The following is an 18,168-nucleotide window of genomic DNA, read 5'->3' as shown; positions in this document are numbered from 1 at the left end:
TGCATTTTGCATTGTTGGGGGCCACTACTGATCAACCCATTCAACAAACCCACAATTCTGCCCTTCCTGCAAAAACAGCAAAAAGATAAAAATTAAACAAGTTAGTTCATACCACAGGTAAATAACTAGTGCAAAGCAATAGCACTGTTTTTCCTTTTATACATTGGTAATAATAGCACCACTAAGCTACACTGGTAATTTAGATGTGCCTACCCACTAAATAACAGCATGACAAATTAAAGCACCACTCACCTACAGATTTGAACTAGAGTTTGCTAATCAGCTACAAAACAAGAGCAATCTCAAACTTCAAACTTGGTGAACTACCAAAGCATATGGAGTACATACTATCCATTCAACTAAATATTTGTAGCATTGACATACATAACAACAGGTGCATCCCAACATAAAAAATAACAATTCACTCAATATTTAGTTCCAAACAGGAGCAAAAATGTAACAGCAACATAATTAACAGTGCACTGTAATTGAACTACATAAAAATCCCACTAAAGCAACATAAAACCTATAGAAGTCCCAAACTGAATATTTAACATGATAGCAACAACAATGCCACTGCAAAATAGTGTTAACCACTGTCATTAAACTACACAAGCTACTGTTGTTGCAAAAGTTAATATGCCCTAATAATCAGGTATTGTAGTCATGTTCAATATGCCACTATCAACCTAAATAGAATATCCCACTATCAGCCAAAATTCATACCGGCTCTGCACATGCTAAGAACCTTCTCCCAGTGTCTGTTCCTTCAAATGCGACAAACCTATCAGATGGCTTGCCGTGCTTCTCACATGGCGACATCGTGTCCATCTCAAGCCCCTGGTAATCTGGATCTTCAACGCTGAAAGGGACCTGCCGAACCTCATAGAAACAAAATGCCCAAATCAAAACTCAGCGAAATCAACCAAATCAAAAAGCCCCAAATCTGAAACCCTAACCCTAAACCTAGGTCAAAGAAAATCACCTGGTTAAGCCCGTCCATGGATGAGGTCGAGTGCATGTACGGCAGGCTGGACGTGTCGTCACTGCTTTCGTCTTCGAAAACCATGGCGGGTGGCGGTGGTCCGGTCCGGCAACGCTGCGGGCGGCAGAGGAGCGAGGAGGGGGGCACGAGCGAGGAGGAAGAGAAGAAAGGAGAGGGAGAGACAGAGCACGGGCTGGTCCGGTTCGAGCCGGACCACACGTATCGAGCGAGCGGTCGGGGGCCGTTTCGCCAGTGTGGCAGCTGACGCGCGGGCCCGGGCGGTCAGTTCCAGCGTCAATATGTAGAAATACGAAGTTTAGAGTGATTTGCAACGGTTCGCCTCAAACGTGGTACTGACATGTAAATTTTTTCAAAAGTTGTACCAATTTGTCACCACCGCCCTAAATGTGGTACTATCGTGTACACCCACCCCATACTTCTCACAACGAAACGAACCAAACATATGAAGACTAGATTAGCTTAAGTTTATCCGTTTCCCTTTTATGTATATGCAGATTACATGATGTTCGGAAGAACAAGCCAGATACTCGGCCAAGTCTAGTGGATGAATTTATATCTCAGACTAAAAAATAGATATCCCATTCTAGCACAGTGGATCCGAGAGTGGGTATTCTACTCCTAGGCTCATTGCACCCACGATCCAAAACATAGCAAATAAAATAAAATAAAAATCTAAAACTTTGTGGTTTTGATTATGACCAAATATTTTGCGTGTCTACAAAATTTGATGGCCAAATGACATCTGAGGAGCTCTGTACAGAAAACAAACAAAACATGTGCTAAAGAATCGGTGCACCGATTGGGCAGAAATTGTATTTCGTTTGCATGGAGATCATCTGATGTCATTTGTCCACTAAACTTTGCAAGCATCTAAAACATCTGTTCATAGTCAGTATCACAAAGTTTTATTTTACTGATCACTGTGGTTTACAAATTATTATAAACTTGGGTGTAGCCACTACTTTTCCATGTATACTATTAGAACCTCTCACAACTTTCATTCCGATCACATGTGATGTTGGTCTAACTTCATCGTAATCTGTTGCAGTCTTCCATGAAAGGCTCAAATTTCGGGATCAATTAACTAATCAGCCCGTTGAATCTCTCGGATTATGATCTCGAGCGCTCGATCATCCACCAGAAGGGCATTATGGGACATGTTGGACACCTTGACCATCCTAAAATCCTCACCACCATGGCTCCACGACGTCTCCACCGCCACGGCGCTCACCAGGTTCACCACCCCGTCGCCGTCCCCGGCGACCACAAACGGCGTCACGTCGAAGTCATCCCCGGGGAACACTATCCTTTCCGGCGTCCCCACCCCGACCCCGACGACAGAGGTCACCGGCACCCCAGGATGCGGCAGCTCCCTGCCGAACAGCGGCAGCACGCGGGACTCGTACGGCCCGACGGCCTCGCCGAACCCAATGGCGACAAGGTAGTCCGCCATGTCGCCGGCCGAGTAGTTCCTGCTCTTGGTGGTCACCAATGGCGTCGCGGCCCCGAAGGCAGCCGGGCTGGGCAGTCTCTACAGGCTGCTCTGCTGGCTCCTGCCCTGCCGCAGCAGCGCGCGCGGGTCTATGAACGGCAGGCCCAGGTTGTTCCCGGAGACCAGCGTCTGCATTCCCACGGGGCGGCGATGGGAACGAAGCGCCCCACGAACCGTCGGCGCCAGGCCAGCGGCTGGCGGACGAGGAACTGGTGCGCCAGCAGGCCGCCGAAACTGTGGGTGACGATCACCACCGGCCTGCCGCCATTGAGCCCGCTCGCCCTCTCGACTAGGCTCTTGAGCGCCCAGAAGAAGGCGTGGCCGACCCTGGACGGGCGCCCCACCGGTGCGGCGGCGTACCGGAAGTCGTAGGGCGCGCCGAACATGGTCTCGCCGTCGCGGTACCCCGTCTTTTCCAACCGCTCGACGAACGTGCTCATGTAGGAAAAATTCCTAGGAAAATCGAGAAGTTCCAGCCGATTTTGATTCAGAGTTGGGAACACGACACGATTGAGCAATCCATAGCTACTTACTTGCGGTCAGGATCGGGGTAGCGGAAGGCTTGGGTGGAGCCGAAGAAGGGGACGCGCGTCTCCACGCCGGCGACGTTGGAGTAGTCGTCAGCGGCGGGGTCGTACACGGAGCGCATCTGCTCCGCGAAGCACGGCACGTTGGCGGGGTCCTGGAGGGCGGAGTAGTTGAGGTAGAGGCGGAACCACCCCTCCCCCTTGCGCGCCCCGCAGCACGGCGACGACGGCCGGTAGAGCTCGGTGAGCCGCGCGTCCAGCTCGTTGGTGGCGTAGCCCGGCACCAGGACCACGGGGTGCAAGCGCGGCGCCGCTTGCACCGCTGCTAGTGCCACTGCCAGTAGTAACTGGGCAAGAAGCAACGGGATCGCCATAACCATGAATGGGCTGATGGAATGGTGAAAACTGAGTACTCCTTTTACCCAATTCCAGCACATTTTATACGCGAAGCTTCCCATGTCGCTCGCTCGTATCCATCAGTTTTTTTTTTAGACAATCGTATCCATCAGTTATTAAAGAATCAATTACACTGGTGGTGCTACAACTTGGCATAAATGGTCACTTTGGTGCTAGAAGTTGTGGTGTACATTAAAGTGGTGCAAAAACTTGACATTAACGTGCAAATACGGTGTTTATCTTGTTTATTTACGGAGTAGGTGCTGACTAGGCGCATGGAGCCCACTGTCAGCCACTCGACCAAAGAGATGGGGCATGTGACCTGATTTTTTCAAAAACACCCTTGAAATATTTTTTCAAAAAAAATCCCTGTTGACTGGAAAGATTTTGTCATCACCTCTATGAGAAGTGGGTCCCGCATGTCACCTGAGACAGAAAACTGAATGACAGATGTGGCCTGTGGGGATCGAACACACAACATCATCAAGGCAAACGAGCACACAAACCACTGCACCCATTAAGTTTTCTTCGGCCAGTACAGGAAAAAATGTAATATGTATTTTTAATCACAGCGCGGGCGGATGTTAAATGGGCTGCAGATCTTGCGGCTTCTTCTGCACCTGTTAGTTTTTATGTTTTTCCTGTAGAAAGTATCAAAATTATAAGTGTTTTGAAAAATCTAAATTATAATCTCAGTAATAAACATAACAAACAAATTTTTGTGTTTATAAATATTGTACATGCAAACAGAATAAATTATTTTATAAATTTGTTCACATATTATTTAAAAAATATGAATTATAACAGTATTTACATCTACTACCACTATAAAAGAAAGAGAGCGGCAGATCCAAACAATCACAACCATCCATCATGAACATCTAATGGTCCGTAGTTTTTTTATGTTTAATACTAGCAAGCCACTAATCACGCAGTAAGCAAAAGGACCCGCACGACTAATCCTCCCCGTTCCTTCGTCCTGAACAAAACTGCCCGCACGAACCCACGACCTTCGCTACTCCTCCTCTGCTACCCACGCCTCCCGCAGATCCCCCGCTCGGCCGCTCCCCGCAGATCCTCTGCTGCCCCACGGACGCGACCGCGGACTGCCGCCGCCGATGATCCCATCTGATGGCGGCGCCGACCCATCCCTGGTGCTGGATGCGGTGACCTCCGGCAGAGGCGCGCCCGGCCACGCCTTCCCCAGCACAGTCTCGCCGGGCTGCCTCCGCTCCTCCGGCAGCGCCGCGCCCGTTCGCCGCAGCCCGCCGGCGAGGGCACAATCGATGCCGACCTGCACGCGCAAGGGGAGGCGGCAGGAGCAGTCGTGCAAGGGCAGGACCAGCCGTGCGGTCAATCGAGCAATCCTTTTGCATCTTGGCCGCCATGTCCCCCGCCGTCGACGACGCCCGCTGTGGCGATCTCCGCCCTGGCGACCAGCTCTGCCTCGCCTGCCAAATCAAATCTACGAACTAAGGTTGATTTCTATGACTTCAGTTCGCTGGTGGTACTGGCATAACGCTTATGTTGCAGGCTTCTCCAGAATGATTCCTCATAAGAGATATCTCAACCAGTCATAAGTTAGCCTGAAGACATAAGGTGCAGATATTCTTCCTTGGTATAAGAGATACTTTCAACTAATCACACGTGCAATGTTACATTTGAGTAAGGGATTACCATGTTCTCTGAATTTTCTACCCGACAGATATGTTCAACTATATTTAGAGTATTCTGATAAAGGGTTTACCCCCGCTTTATATTATAAAGCATCCGGATATTTAGAGTATTATACATCTCTAATCTGCATATTTGAGACCAACATGATAATGTTCCATACTTCTTAAGCCATTTTGGTGCCACCTATTGTACCATCATTTTTTGCTTCAGGTATTGTCCTCATTTCCAAACAATTCCATTGTCTTCGCTTCTCTACTCACATGTGTTTTTTAGTCTTCCTCTCACTCTTTTGAGCTTCTACAGAACTGATGTCTGACTGCTATGTTTACCCTTCTGAATAATACCCTTATCAAGTTTTCAGCTTTTAATGTAAAACTGTAACCAATTACCGAAATTTTGGAGTTCTTTTTCACCTTTTCTTGTCCGGTTGTGGATAAAAAAAACTTATGCTGAATCATTGCGTCTCCAGACGAGCAGTGCAGATTTGAGAGTTAGGTTATTTGTCAAAAGTTTTCCGTTTTATCCATACAATAGTAAAATTAGTTTTACATAATTTGAATGTGTGCTCGCATGAGCTTGTAAACTTCTCTCGTGTGTCCACACAAGGGCGGAGGGAAGATTCTTTCTGTGAAGAAACCTATTTTGTATGAAGTTGTAGTTGATTTTGTCGGACTGGGAAGTGATGGATGCACCAAGTAGGTGGTCTTTATTTCTGGGATTAGAATTTTCAAAAGGACTGTTTCTTCTCACCTTGATCTTGTGATCTAATGAAATTTATTCCTGATTTTTATCAGGGACACAACAGTGAAGATGTTTTTGAATTTCGTGTTGTAGCTAAATGGTGAAGTTTTCATGAATTCATGTTATGAATTGGTTCTCACTTTTTTTATCATAACCTTTTATTATCTCATGATTTATTGAATTTTTTGTTTTTTCTATTGATATTTCTGTTTGCAAAACGATTATTAGATATTGGAGAATTAACGAGGTATGGCTACTGCCAAGCATGCTTTCAGAAGTACACGATTCAAGAGATTTTCTATTTTGGCAGAAGTTGGTGTGCCTACTGACAAGTGTGCTCTGAAAATTAGTCAATTACTGCACCAGCTGGACTTATAGATCGGTTCACAAGGTTCTTTCTGGACAGTAGTAATGGTTTTAATACATTTAAAACATGTATGGTTATTTGATTCATGAACAAAACAAATATATTCTCTTTTGAGCTTTGAGCATTTCACATATGACCATTGTACTGTTGCACTATTACTACGACCTATGTGAAAGGTAAATAAACCTTTCAGCAACATATGTTGGTATAATTCTCTCCCAACTAGCATTATATGCCATATATAGTTTTTTTTTTTACCGAAATGTTAGGAGCCTCGTGTATAAGGTATGCAGAAATTCTCACTTTGGGGAAGTGATTAATTCTTCATGTGCAGTAACCTGGAGAGATGGTGCTGGTGGATTCTAGCCGCAAGGTGAGTGGCTTGATCCTTGATTAATCATGTTTAATTTTAAATGGATGTGAAGTGATTGTCCTAGATCAATGCGTGATTTATGTGCAAATGCTACAGTCGAAGACATGCAGTTGCTTGCCGTCGATGAAGCGACATCAACATGGGTAGCTGATCCAGTCATCTGTTAGTCTGTTCGTCTTTCTTCCTTGCACTTTGTTCTTCAGTCATGTGTTGGGCATCCTTCCCCATGCTACTGACTCTATGGTGTCGCTGGCCCATGCTTCTGACTCTCCAGACATATACTCACTCGTTAGAAATCCCATGGCAATTGCTTTCATGTGAATTTTGGTTAGTACTCCGTATTTATGATGTTGCTGGCCTCATTGCTCTGAATATACTACCACACTGCATGATAAAATCAACAATGACTTTTCTTAATGCATGTAAATTATCGCTTCTCTGTAATGTTTGATGTCAATTTATTCCATGACAATGGTGCAAACTAGGATCTGACCGGACAAGACAGCCGCATATTTAGTTTAGGTGTTGCTGTTACTGCAGGCCCTTGTCCAGATGGAGGACTTGGCTTCTTCAGTGAGGATAATTCAATACTACACTTTGATTCAATAGAGTGCGAGGTAATTTTCTTCTTACCTGATGTGGTTACATCTAAGTAAAATTTCCTTTGGGTGCTTCAACACCAACCGGGCTTCTGTCTATAGAGTTGTTTTTATTTATATTTCTTGAGCTGCTGTTGTTGCTTCTCATTTTTTATATTTGTTTCTTGATATAGCTTCATTCGGGTTTAAGTGCGTTGCTGCTGGTCGCCTCTTGTGATTGTGTACAGCTTGCTTCTGACATAGCCAAGATTAAAGGAGAGGGGAGGCATTGCTGATGGCTTGGAACTTTTTGGTGCATCATGCTATGCGACTAAGGTGCAATGCCTTATCCATTGAAGCTTTTGTTTCTTCATCTAACATGTACACCTTGAACAGAACCATCTTCTTTTTGTTTCTTTTTTTTCAATTCTGGATAGGTCACCCTGACAGACACTTGGTGAGATGTTTGAAGCTGCTCATAGTATCATGACCTAGCTTGGAGACTGTGCCAAGGTATCATCTGCAGTGTCATGTCTGTGTTCTGTCTAAATAGCATGCAATGCTTTACATTGGCATCAGAAAGTCCACTTCAATATCATTTTTTGGCTGCTTTATAGTATTAGTACTACTATTTTTCTTCTGTAATCATGGATTTGCAATTTGACTGAAGCTGTAAATTTTGATATGTTGCCTTGTGGTTAAGTTTTTATAAGAAAATAGTTAGTAATTGTGAATTTCTTCATTCTCAACAGATAGAATGTTCCTTTCTTTTCCTGTATACCCATTACAGTGGTACGCATCCTTCATTACAAAGAGCCAGTTTGTCGTTGCAGTGTTTTTCTATTCACTTAAATCTATACATAGTTAGATGTCTTTCCCGATGTGCAAAACTCGATGGATGGCACATAAATTGCTTGTTTAACAGACGGAATTCAGGGATTTATGGCATTCATTATATTGATTATAATGCTCTGTACATATTCATTATATTGGTGAGTGCGAAATAGAGTGCAATGCACGCGCCAGCATGATCAGATCATTGGTAGATCAATTTTGAAGCCTGGCTGATGAATGACTAGCTTATATGGTTCTGTTGTTGTAGGCTGAAGTTTTCTTTCTTGGGCAACTAAGGCAGAAGAACCTGGTGAAATTGGTTGGGTAGTGCTACGAGCATGAACACCGGATGTTGGTGTACAAATTCATGAGCGTTGGGAGCCTTGAGACGCACCTCTTCAAAAGTGAGTTCTTCACTGCTTTCTGTCAATTGATCATTCCAAGTATTAGTATGTTTGGTGGTTCCTGAGACCAGCAAGATAAAGAAAAATGTTACTCCCTCCAATACAAAATAAGTGTCGTGGTTTTAATTAAAATTTGAACTAAAACCATGACACTTACTATGGATTTGTAAGAGTAATTCAGAATTCTGAGCACGTACGAGTGCCATCTGGTCCATTGATGATGAACTGTTCTTGTCCCCTTAACTTTCTTTTCCATAAGTCACAAGTCAAGAGGATAGCTGAGCTCTCTCTCCCTTCCAAAGGGACTACACTTTCTCTTTTTAAAATCAGATGAATGTAAATATTCGATATTTACTAAAAAGGGATACTGGATATTTTGGATTGAAAATTTACTTGTCCGACCAGCTTCTTGGTACTTGTAAGTTAGTACAACTCTTGGTCAATGTGGATGAGGAAACTGACCTGAAACATCCTATTTCCTTCACGTATAAATGGCTCCCTCCTGCGGATGATAAGGATGAAGATCGCCGTCAGCCCAAGGGCCTTAACTTTCTCCATGACGCCAACCTGCCGGTGATCTACAAGCAGGCCTTCAACATCTACTGGACTAGGTAGGTCACACGTAACTTGAGACTTTCTGCTAAGAAAAGAAGCAGTTCTCAAATGTCTCTCATTTTGGAACTTTAGTGATGGTTACTGAAAAATGGGGTCAAACAGTACATCACACCTCTTATGCTGAAATTACCACAAAAGTATGTGACAAATGAAAAAAATAATTTGATCTTGAATCTTAATTTCAAATCTTTACCTTTTGACCTGTTGAACCATCAAAGATGCCATGTTTCTGAGCTTTAGCTAGCCCAGTGCGTTAAGTGTAGCTCTGACCTGACTGGAACTCTGAATATTCTTGGATGGATGCCAAACCTGAGAAATCCTATGAACATTTTGCCGTCATGGTCACATAATTGTCCAGTGAGATATGAAGCTTCTTGTGTACTTTGTCCACCTATATTTGAGAATGATTCCACTTTTTGAACAAGAATACTTTAAAGTATTTACCCCAGGTATCTGTAAGCTATTACAAGGATCGAACTTATTTCCATCTTTCTTCGGTGCAAGCTGCAGGGTCAGTTTGAGCCTTCACGAGCTCGACATCGGAGCCAGCACTCTACATGCTTATCGACGCGGTGGCCATCGAGGTCAAACTTGTCCGGAAATACTTGTCGGAGTAATGGATGTATCTATACGCATTTTAGTTTTAGACACATCCATTTTTATGCATTTCTTCGACATGTACTGTGATTTGTGAAGACGTGCGTTGCACGTACACGCTAACTAGTAATTTAGAATTAGAAAAAGTTAAATTACAATTCATAAAATTATTTTAGGTATACAGCATTTCAATAATTATATGCACGTTTGTATAGTTCAATGTTTTGATAAGTAAAAGTAATCATAATTTATAATTTAAACTGGTCATATGAATATTCATTTTCTATAATTTAAATATAAGCCGTGACTGTATAATATTTAAAATATTTTAATTTTATTAAATGTCCGTATTAACTAAATATTTTTTATATCATGCACAGATGTATATTTAAATGCTATTATATTTACTAATAATTATTTTCATGTATAATATTTGTATCACACAAATATTTGAACATATTTCTATTAATTATGTTTTACAAATAGATTTTAAAAAGGAACAGGTGTACAATGGGCCGCACTATCTGCAGCCCATAAAAGCTCCTCATGCTTCCAGTTTAGTACATATAGCTTTCTTATCCGAATTAAACAATATAGATCTTGTTGGCGTACTGGTTATCCGTGTTGTGGCTTGTTGTCGAACATGGCTTCGAGTCCAGGAGGACTCAGTTTTGATTTAATTTTCACTCTTGTCTGATAGGTGGGACCCGCTCCTCATAGTGGTGAAAAAATGCCACTCTCCCATGTCAACCGGGGCTTTTTGTGAATATATATATATTTCGAGGATGTTTTTGAAAAAAACCAGGTCACATGCCCCATCTCTCTGGTCGAGTGGCTGACAGCGGGCTCCATACACCTAGTCAGCATATACTCCGTACATAAATGAGATAAGCACCGTATTTGCACGTTAATGCCAAGTTTTTGCACCACTTCAATATACACCACAATTTTTAGCACCAAAGTGACCGTTTACAGCAAGTTATAGCACCACCAGTGTAATTGACTCGTTATTAAATGTGAATGATTGATGAGTGCGGTGTTTCTACTCCCGAGCTCATCTACATCTACCCTGATGAAAAGAATCAAAACAAATACTCTGCAAAAATGACATCAAGTTTACGTGAGGTGCGCTTCAAGTTTCAACTAATTTGGACATCTGAGCAACCCTCACGCATAAGTTGAAATTTAAAGCGAACCTCACGCATAAAATTATCTATCGCACAAAAAAGTTATTTTTTTAGTATTTGTTTTGAATTTTTTTTCTACCCGGGTGTAGATGAGCGTGGACATCTAATTATATTTTCGGATGATCGAGTACAATACTAGTTGTTGACATTCTGCTTGTGTGGAGGCCCAAGGGGCACTGGATGTGGACCGGCAACTTCAACGGTTCAACCTACTGGTTGTTGAGCAAAATCCCCTTGCATACAAATTTAACTAAAAAATTATCATGGCATAGATCAAAGTCTTTGTTTTTTGTGAATCAGCATAGATCAAAGTCAACCATATTCTCTGTCCAATTTGGTTATTACTTGGAATGGGAGCACCAATTCGGGGCCAAGATGGACAGGGTTCGGGTGAACTGAATTGAGTGTGGGATTAATCAAATGCTCATGCTATGAACAGTAAATTTGGAAAAATATAAAAAATATATTTTTTTGATTTTTTTGTGGTAAACTTTGAAGAATGTTTGGAGTGCATGCAAAAATTCATCACGAAATCACATCGGTGCAAGGCGTGGTTGAAAAAATGAAATCAATACTCTGAAAATGTTACTTTCAAATGCATCATGGAGCTCTTAATTTGTTTTTTTTGCACGACTTGCTCCAATGGTATTTCATGATGAAAATTTGCATGCAATTCATACATTTCTTAAAGTTTGCCACAAAAAATATTCCGATTTTTTTGATTTTTTCTATTTTTTTGATTTTACTGTTGAGAAAAAGGGTTCCCCGCTTTACATTGTAAAGCAACGTCCAACCGATACAACCAGCTTGCTGGGGCCGCAACACAAACAAGCCCAAAAGAAAATGTACATGTTTTGAACTGTTGTTGGCACTGAGGCCCTGCTCCCCCTGCCGCCGCCGGCAACCCGTGCTCTCCCCCGCCACCGCCGGCCACCGGTCGCGCCTCCCCGGCCCGCCTATCTCCCCCTCCCCTGCGCTCCCGTCGCCCCCCGAGGCGGCGGAGCGCCCCATCTGCTCCTCCCGTCTCGACCCGCCCTCCTCCTCCTTCTTCCTCCTTCGCCGCTGCCGGCAGCGGCCTCCGGCATGCCCGGGTGGCGCCGGCGACGGCGAACGTCCCTTCCCCGCACGCCCGGAGGGGGAATCAGGGCTCCCTCCTGCCCGACAGTGGTGCTCTTTGGCTGACGGCGGTGGGGCTCGACGGCGGAGTACGGCGGGCCTCGGGTGCCCTCATCGTGGCGGCGTGGTCGTTGGCTGCGGGGAGAAGTTATGGGCTGTTGGCCGGCGGCGCCCGCTCGGCCCAGATCTGGGCCCTTTCGGGCCCCATCTGGGCTGGGGCGGGCTTGCAGGTCCGGGTGCGTTGGCGTGGCTCCCTGGTGGTGTGGAGAGTCGGCGGTGGCTGTGATGGTGATGGCTTCGGTGGCCGGCGTGCTGCAGCGTGGCTGCAGGGACTGTCCGGACCCGTTTGGGTCCGGCCGGGCCGGCGTGGCCTGGCAAGTCCCTGTCGCTACGTCCGTGGTGGCACAGGCTGGTGGGCGGCATGTTGGGCGGTGCGTTTCCGTTTGTCTGAGGTGGCGGTGGTGGTTTCGGGGCGGGAGAAATCTCTGGCGGCTCGTTCGCCACCGGTGCGGCTGCGCCCGTGCACTACTAGGGAAAACCTTATACACAGAATCTTAGCAGCAGCGCGGTCTAAAAATAGACGCTACTGCTAATTAGCAGCAACGAGCTTTAGAAAAGAGCGCTGCTAATGACTGAGTAGCAGTAGCGCTCTAGGTGAAAAGAGCGCTACTACTATAATTGCCACGGTGTTGCCTCCAGGCTAGATATAGTAGTAGCGCCCTTCCCGTGGACGCGCTACTGCTAAAGAACTTAGTAGCAGCGGTTTTGCTCAAAACTCGCTGCTGGTAAGTATGACCGCAACTAATTAAGTTTAGTCCCATACTGCTAAACAAACAAGGTGTTCACCACCTTAAATATGTTGCTTCTCAACCTATCTCGAGCACTTGGTCTTCATTGAACTATATGTGTATGATTTGTGGTTGCAATATGAATCCTCGCCTGTACCTATACATGTAAAGTGAGGATTCATGTTGACTATTTAGATTATACACAAAAAGATCAATGATGACCAATGTATATTTTTAATGTTTTTACTAAACAAAAGAAATAAATGCTTCCATTAGCAGTAGCGGTTTTTCCAAAAACACGCTGTAGATAAGTTAGCTATAGCGCGTTTTCTGTACGTGCGCTACTGCTAGTTCGAGTTAATCACCCCCCGCATCAAAATTTCGCTAAGTCCTCCTTTCCCCCCCACGGGCCTGTTCCCCTACTCCCTGTCGCCGCCACCCGAGCCCGAGCGCGCCCGCGCCCTCACCGCCGCCGCCGCCGCCCGCCCTCAACCTCACCGCCACCGCTCTCGACCACACTGTCGCCGCCCTCGACCTCACCGCCGCCGCCCTCGACCGAGCCCGCCGCCCAGGACCGCCGCCCTCCCGATCCCGAGCCCGCCCTCGCCGCCCTTCCGTCGCCGAGCACCTCCCTGCCACCGTCTCTCCCTCTGTAAGCCCCCACCCCTCCCCAACCCCCTCTCTCTTTGCTTAGTTAGTTGATGATTTTAGTAGTAGTAGATGTTAATTTAGGGTTCATAGATAATGATTTTGAGAAGTAGTGGATATTAATTACTAGTAGTGATGGTAAACTAGTTGTATAATTAGCAGTAGTACATGTTAATTAGTAGCAGATGTAGTAGTTAGATGTTAATTAGTAGTAGTAGATGTGCTAGTTTCTTTCTATTTATAGTAAGTTTATATTTAGTAAGAACTAGTTGAATTAATAGAACTAGTTTAGTTTTAGTTGAACTAGTTAAGTTTTAGTTGAACTAGTATAGTAAGTAAATTAATAACTAGTTGAACTACTTCATTTTTAGAAAGAACTAGTTTTTTTTCTTTTTATACTAAGTTTATATTTAGTAAGAACTAGTTGAATTAATAGAACTAGTTGAATTAATAGAACTAGTTGAACATGCCATATTTGGTGTTATTTTTTAGTTTAAGCAATTATTTCATGTTTTGGTTACACCTCCGAGTGGCCTATGTTTTGCCGGAGTGTTGATTAATTTCTGTTCCGGCAAATTTCAGGCGCTCGATATGTCCTTTTTTAGCAAAGGTCATGCCGGATTTTTCCGTGAATTCTGGCATGACTTGTGCTAGAATATGTGGGAAATATCGAGTGGCCTGGATTTTCTTTGAAAAATAATGATCTAATTTAGGTTTTTTAGTACATATATTTAATTGTACAAGTTTAATCTTTGAATTATGAACGTAGGAAATGTCGTACTCGGACGATGACAGTCTCCCGGGGGAGTGCAGCTGGTGCCACGATGATCGAGGTATGTGTGACAGGTTCGTTGAGCTGGATGAAGATCGGCGCTTCAGCATTAAGCTCGAGGAGACCTTCGATGTTGAAATGGTACGCAACAATGACAAGTGTTTTTTTCGTAATTAAGCATGACTTCAACTATTTCAACGTCTAATTTTCATCTTTTACAATTCGACTAGCTTATCCCATGCCATGCAAGACGCTATGTCTTGGAGAGGATGGGTTTTGAAGATCATGAAAATTTTCAAACAAAGAAAATACACCTAAGGACCCATTAATAATATCGATTTTGAAGTAAATCTGTATAATTCTTAGAGCGTAACCCATTTTGGTTGTCAAAATTGGGAAGCACTTTGCAAAATGTATGGTTTTTATGAGGGTATGATTGTCACCATGGATCTTGGTCATCCTGACATCGAGCAAGACAATATGGACATTTGGGTCCTTGTTGATACGCTTCCGATTCTACCGCAATGTGAGTTTCTCAAACATAGTTATTAACTAATTTATATTGTTTATTTCAAAATAGTTGACAGCTTACTTCCATTGACAGCTTATTTTGAATCTTCAAAGAATGTGCATAAGATGGTAGACAAAACTCACTACACTGATGGCTCCGAATTAACTTATAAGGAGAAAAATCATCCGATTGCTTATTGTACTTTTTTTAAGAATTACAATACCTATTATTGAACTCCTCCAAATTATGGTGAATACGTGCCACTAGTGCACGTGTTGAACCACGATAACTTTTATGGAGATACCCTGGTAAGATATTTTACTATTACGACATCCGTGCATCTTTTGCATAGTTCTAAAACTAGTACATCATTGCTAACTACGAAGTTATTACTATGTTTTTCAACAGAAAATCTCGATGGATTGTGTGCCTCATCTGATGTATTACAATGGTCGCCTTGAAGTTCTGAACCTACAGCCAGGTCATCCTACGGATCTCACCTGTGCATATCGAATTTCTGAAACTGGTGAACACATGCTAATCAAAGAGTGGAAAAAATGTTTGGACATTCATAAGGAGGTTCTTGGAAGCAACATTAAGCGAAAGGCAAGAATTGGAGACAGGATAATCTGCATTCTCCATAATGGAGAGCGAGGGGCTATCTTGTTTTTTGCTATTTTACCTTAGAGAATATAGTAGGTCCTAAGAGAATGTAGTAGGTCCTATGAGGTACAATATGTTTATTATGTGATACAATGTGTTAGAGTTGAAGATGTCAGGAGTACTTGTGATTACGACTAGTGACCGATGATATGATGATGATGATAAGTTGTTAATGATATGATGATGATGATGATATTTATTATATCATTGGGTGAAAGAACCGCGGATTAGTTTCAAGTGGATGTCCGTCCACTTGAAACTAGTCCACATGGTTCTTTCACCCCGTGATGTAATAGTTGGGGAACGTTGCGGAAAAACAAAAAATTTCCTACGGTTTCACCAAGATCCGTCTAGGAGTTCATCAAGCAACGAGTGATCGGATTGCATCTACATACCTTTGTAGATCACGCGCGGAAGCGTTCAAATAACGGGGATGAGGAAGCCGTACTCGATGTGATCCAAATCACCGGAGATCCTAGCGCCGAACGGACGGCACCTCCGCGTTCAACACACGTACGGTCAGCGTGACGTCTCCTTCTTCTTGATCCAGCAAGGGGGAAGGAGAAGTTGAGGAAGATGGCTCCAGCAGCAGCACGACGGCGTGGTGGTGGTGGAGCTGCAGTACCCCGGCAGGGCTTCGCCAAGCTCTATGGAGGAGGAGGATGTGTTGGAGAGGGAGAGGGAGGCACCAAAGGCAAAGGTAAGAGGTCCTCCATCCCCCCCACTATATATAGGGGGCCTAGGGGGAGGCTCCGGCCCTAGGAGATGCAATCTCCTAGGGGGGCGGCGGCCAAGGGGTGGGGGGCTTGCCCCCCAAGCAAGGGGGCGCGCCCCCTTTAGGGTTTCCCCCACCCTAGGCGCATGGGCCCTAGGGGAAGTGGCGCCCCAGCCCACTTTGGGCTGGATCCCTTCCCACTTCAGCCCATGGGGCCCTACGGGATAGGTGGCCCCACCTGGTGGACCCCCGGGACCCTTCCGGTGGTCCCGGTACAATACCGGTGACCCCAAAACTTGTCCCGACGGTCGAAATAGCACTTCCTATATATAATTCTTTACCTCCGGACCATTCCAGAACTCCTCGTGACGTCCGGGATCTCATCCGGGACTCCGAACAACATTTGGGTTACTGCATATACATATCCCTACAACCCTAGCGTCACCGAACCTTAAGTGTGTAGAACCTACGAGTTCGGGAGACATGTAGACATGACCGAGATCGCTCTCCGGTCAATAACCAACAGCGGGATCTGGATACCCATGTTGGCTCCCACATGCTCCTCGATGATCTCATCGGATGAACCACGATGTCGAGGATTCAAGCAACCCCGTATACAATTCCCTTTGTCAATCGGTATGCTACTTTGCCCGAGATTCGATCGTCGGTATCCCAATACCTTGTTCAATCTCGTTGCCGGCAAGTCACTTTACTCGTACTGTAATGCATGATCCCATGACCAGACACTTGGTCACTTTGAGCTCACAATGATGATGCATTACCGAGTGGGCCCAGTGATACCTCTCCGTCATACGGAGTGACAAATCCCAGTCTTGATCCGTGTCAACCCAACAGACACTTTCGGAGATACCCGTAGTATACCTTTATAGTCACCCAGTTATGTTGTGACGTTTGGTACACCCGAAGCACTCCTACGGTATCCGGGAGTTACACGATCTCATGGTCTAAGGAAAGGATACTTGACATTGGAAAAACTCTAGCAAACGAACTATACGATCTTATGCTATGTTTAGAATTGGGTCTTGTCCATCACATCATTCTCCTAATGATGTGATCTCATTATCAATGACATCCAATGTCCATAGTCAGGAAACCATGACTATCTGTTGATCAACGAGCTAGTCAACTAGAGGCTTACTAGGGCCATGTTGGTGTCTAAGTATTCACACATGTATTACGATTTCCGGATAACACAATTATAGCATGAATAAAAGACAATTATCATGAACAAGGAAATATAATAATAATCCTTTTATTATTGCCTCTAGGGCATATTTCCAACAGTCTCCCACTTGCACTAGAGTCAATAATCTAGTTACATTGTGATGAATCGAACACTCATGGAATTCTGGTGTTGATCATGTTTTGCTCTAGGGAGAGGTTTAGTCAACGGATCTGCTACATTCAGGTCCGTATGTACTTTACAAATATCTATGTCTCCATCTTGAACATTTTCACGAATGGAGTTGAAGCGACGCTTGATGTGCCTTGTCTTCTTGTGAAACCTGAGCTCCTTGGCAAGAGCAATAGCTCCAGTGTTGTCACAGAAGAGTTTGATCGGCCCCGACGCATTGGGTATGACTCCTAGGTCGGTGATGAACTCCTTCACCCATATTGCTTCATACGCTGCCTCCGAGGCTGCCATGTACTCCGCTTCACATGTAGATCCCGCCATGACACTCTGCTTGCAACTGCACCAGCTTACTGCCCCACCATTCAAAATATACACGTATCCGGTTTGTGACTTGGAGTCATCCAGATCTGTGTTGAAGCTAGCGTCGACGTAACCTTTTACGACGAGCTCTTCGTCACCTCCATAAATGAGAAACATTTCCTTAGTCCTTTTCAGGTACTTTAGGATATTCTTGACCGCTATCCAGTGTTCCTTGCCGGGATTACTTTGGTACCTTCCTACCAAACTTACGGCAAGGTTTACATCAGGTCTGGTACACAGCATGGCATACATAATAGAACCTATGGCTGAGGCATAGGGGATGACACTCATCTCTTCTATATCTTCTGCCGTGGTCGGACATTGAGCCGAGCTCAATTTCACACCTTGTAACACAGGTAAGAACCCCTTCTTAGACTGATCCATATTGAATTTCTTCAATATCTTATCAAGGTATGTGCTTTGTGA

At 44.4% G+C, this 18,168-nt stretch overlaps 1 long non-coding RNA gene and 1 pseudogene across 21 annotated transcripts; one reads left to right on the top strand and one right to left on the bottom strand.

The window, feature by feature from the left end:
• Window positions 1-2,090: 2,090 nt before the first annotated feature.
• LOC119271942 lies at window positions 2,091-3,399 on the bottom strand (annotated as a pseudogene).
• Window positions 3,400-4,390: 991 nt separating this feature from the next.
• LOC119267136 lies at window positions 4,391-9,827 on the top strand. 21 transcript variants are annotated; one of them, XR_005132306.1, is made up of 9 exons: window positions 4,399-4,898; window positions 4,955-5,020; window positions 6,541-6,579; window positions 6,676-6,741; window positions 7,120-7,196; window positions 7,352-7,493; window positions 7,595-7,670; window positions 8,260-9,006; window positions 9,521-9,827. It is a non-coding gene; the product is annotated as an uncharacterized LOC119267136 (long non-coding RNA). The 21 variants fall into 21 exon arrangements; XR_005132296.1 differs by having other exon boundaries at window positions 4,391-4,898; window positions 4,955-6,579; XR_005132305.1 differs by having other exon boundaries at window positions 4,398-5,020; window positions 6,676-6,906.
• The last annotated feature ends 8,341 nt before the right edge of the window (window positions 9,828-18,168 follow it).

This window comes from Triticum dicoccoides, chromosome 3A (genome assembly GCF_002162155.2).
Source record: "Triticum dicoccoides isolate Atlit2015 ecotype Zavitan chromosome 3A, WEW_v2.0, whole genome shotgun sequence".
NCBI classification, from domain to species: Eukaryota; Viridiplantae; Streptophyta; class Magnoliopsida; order Poales; family Poaceae; genus Triticum; species Triticum dicoccoides.
Note: the sequence above shows the minus strand (reverse complement) of the source record. Positions and strands in the feature narration are given on the sequence as shown.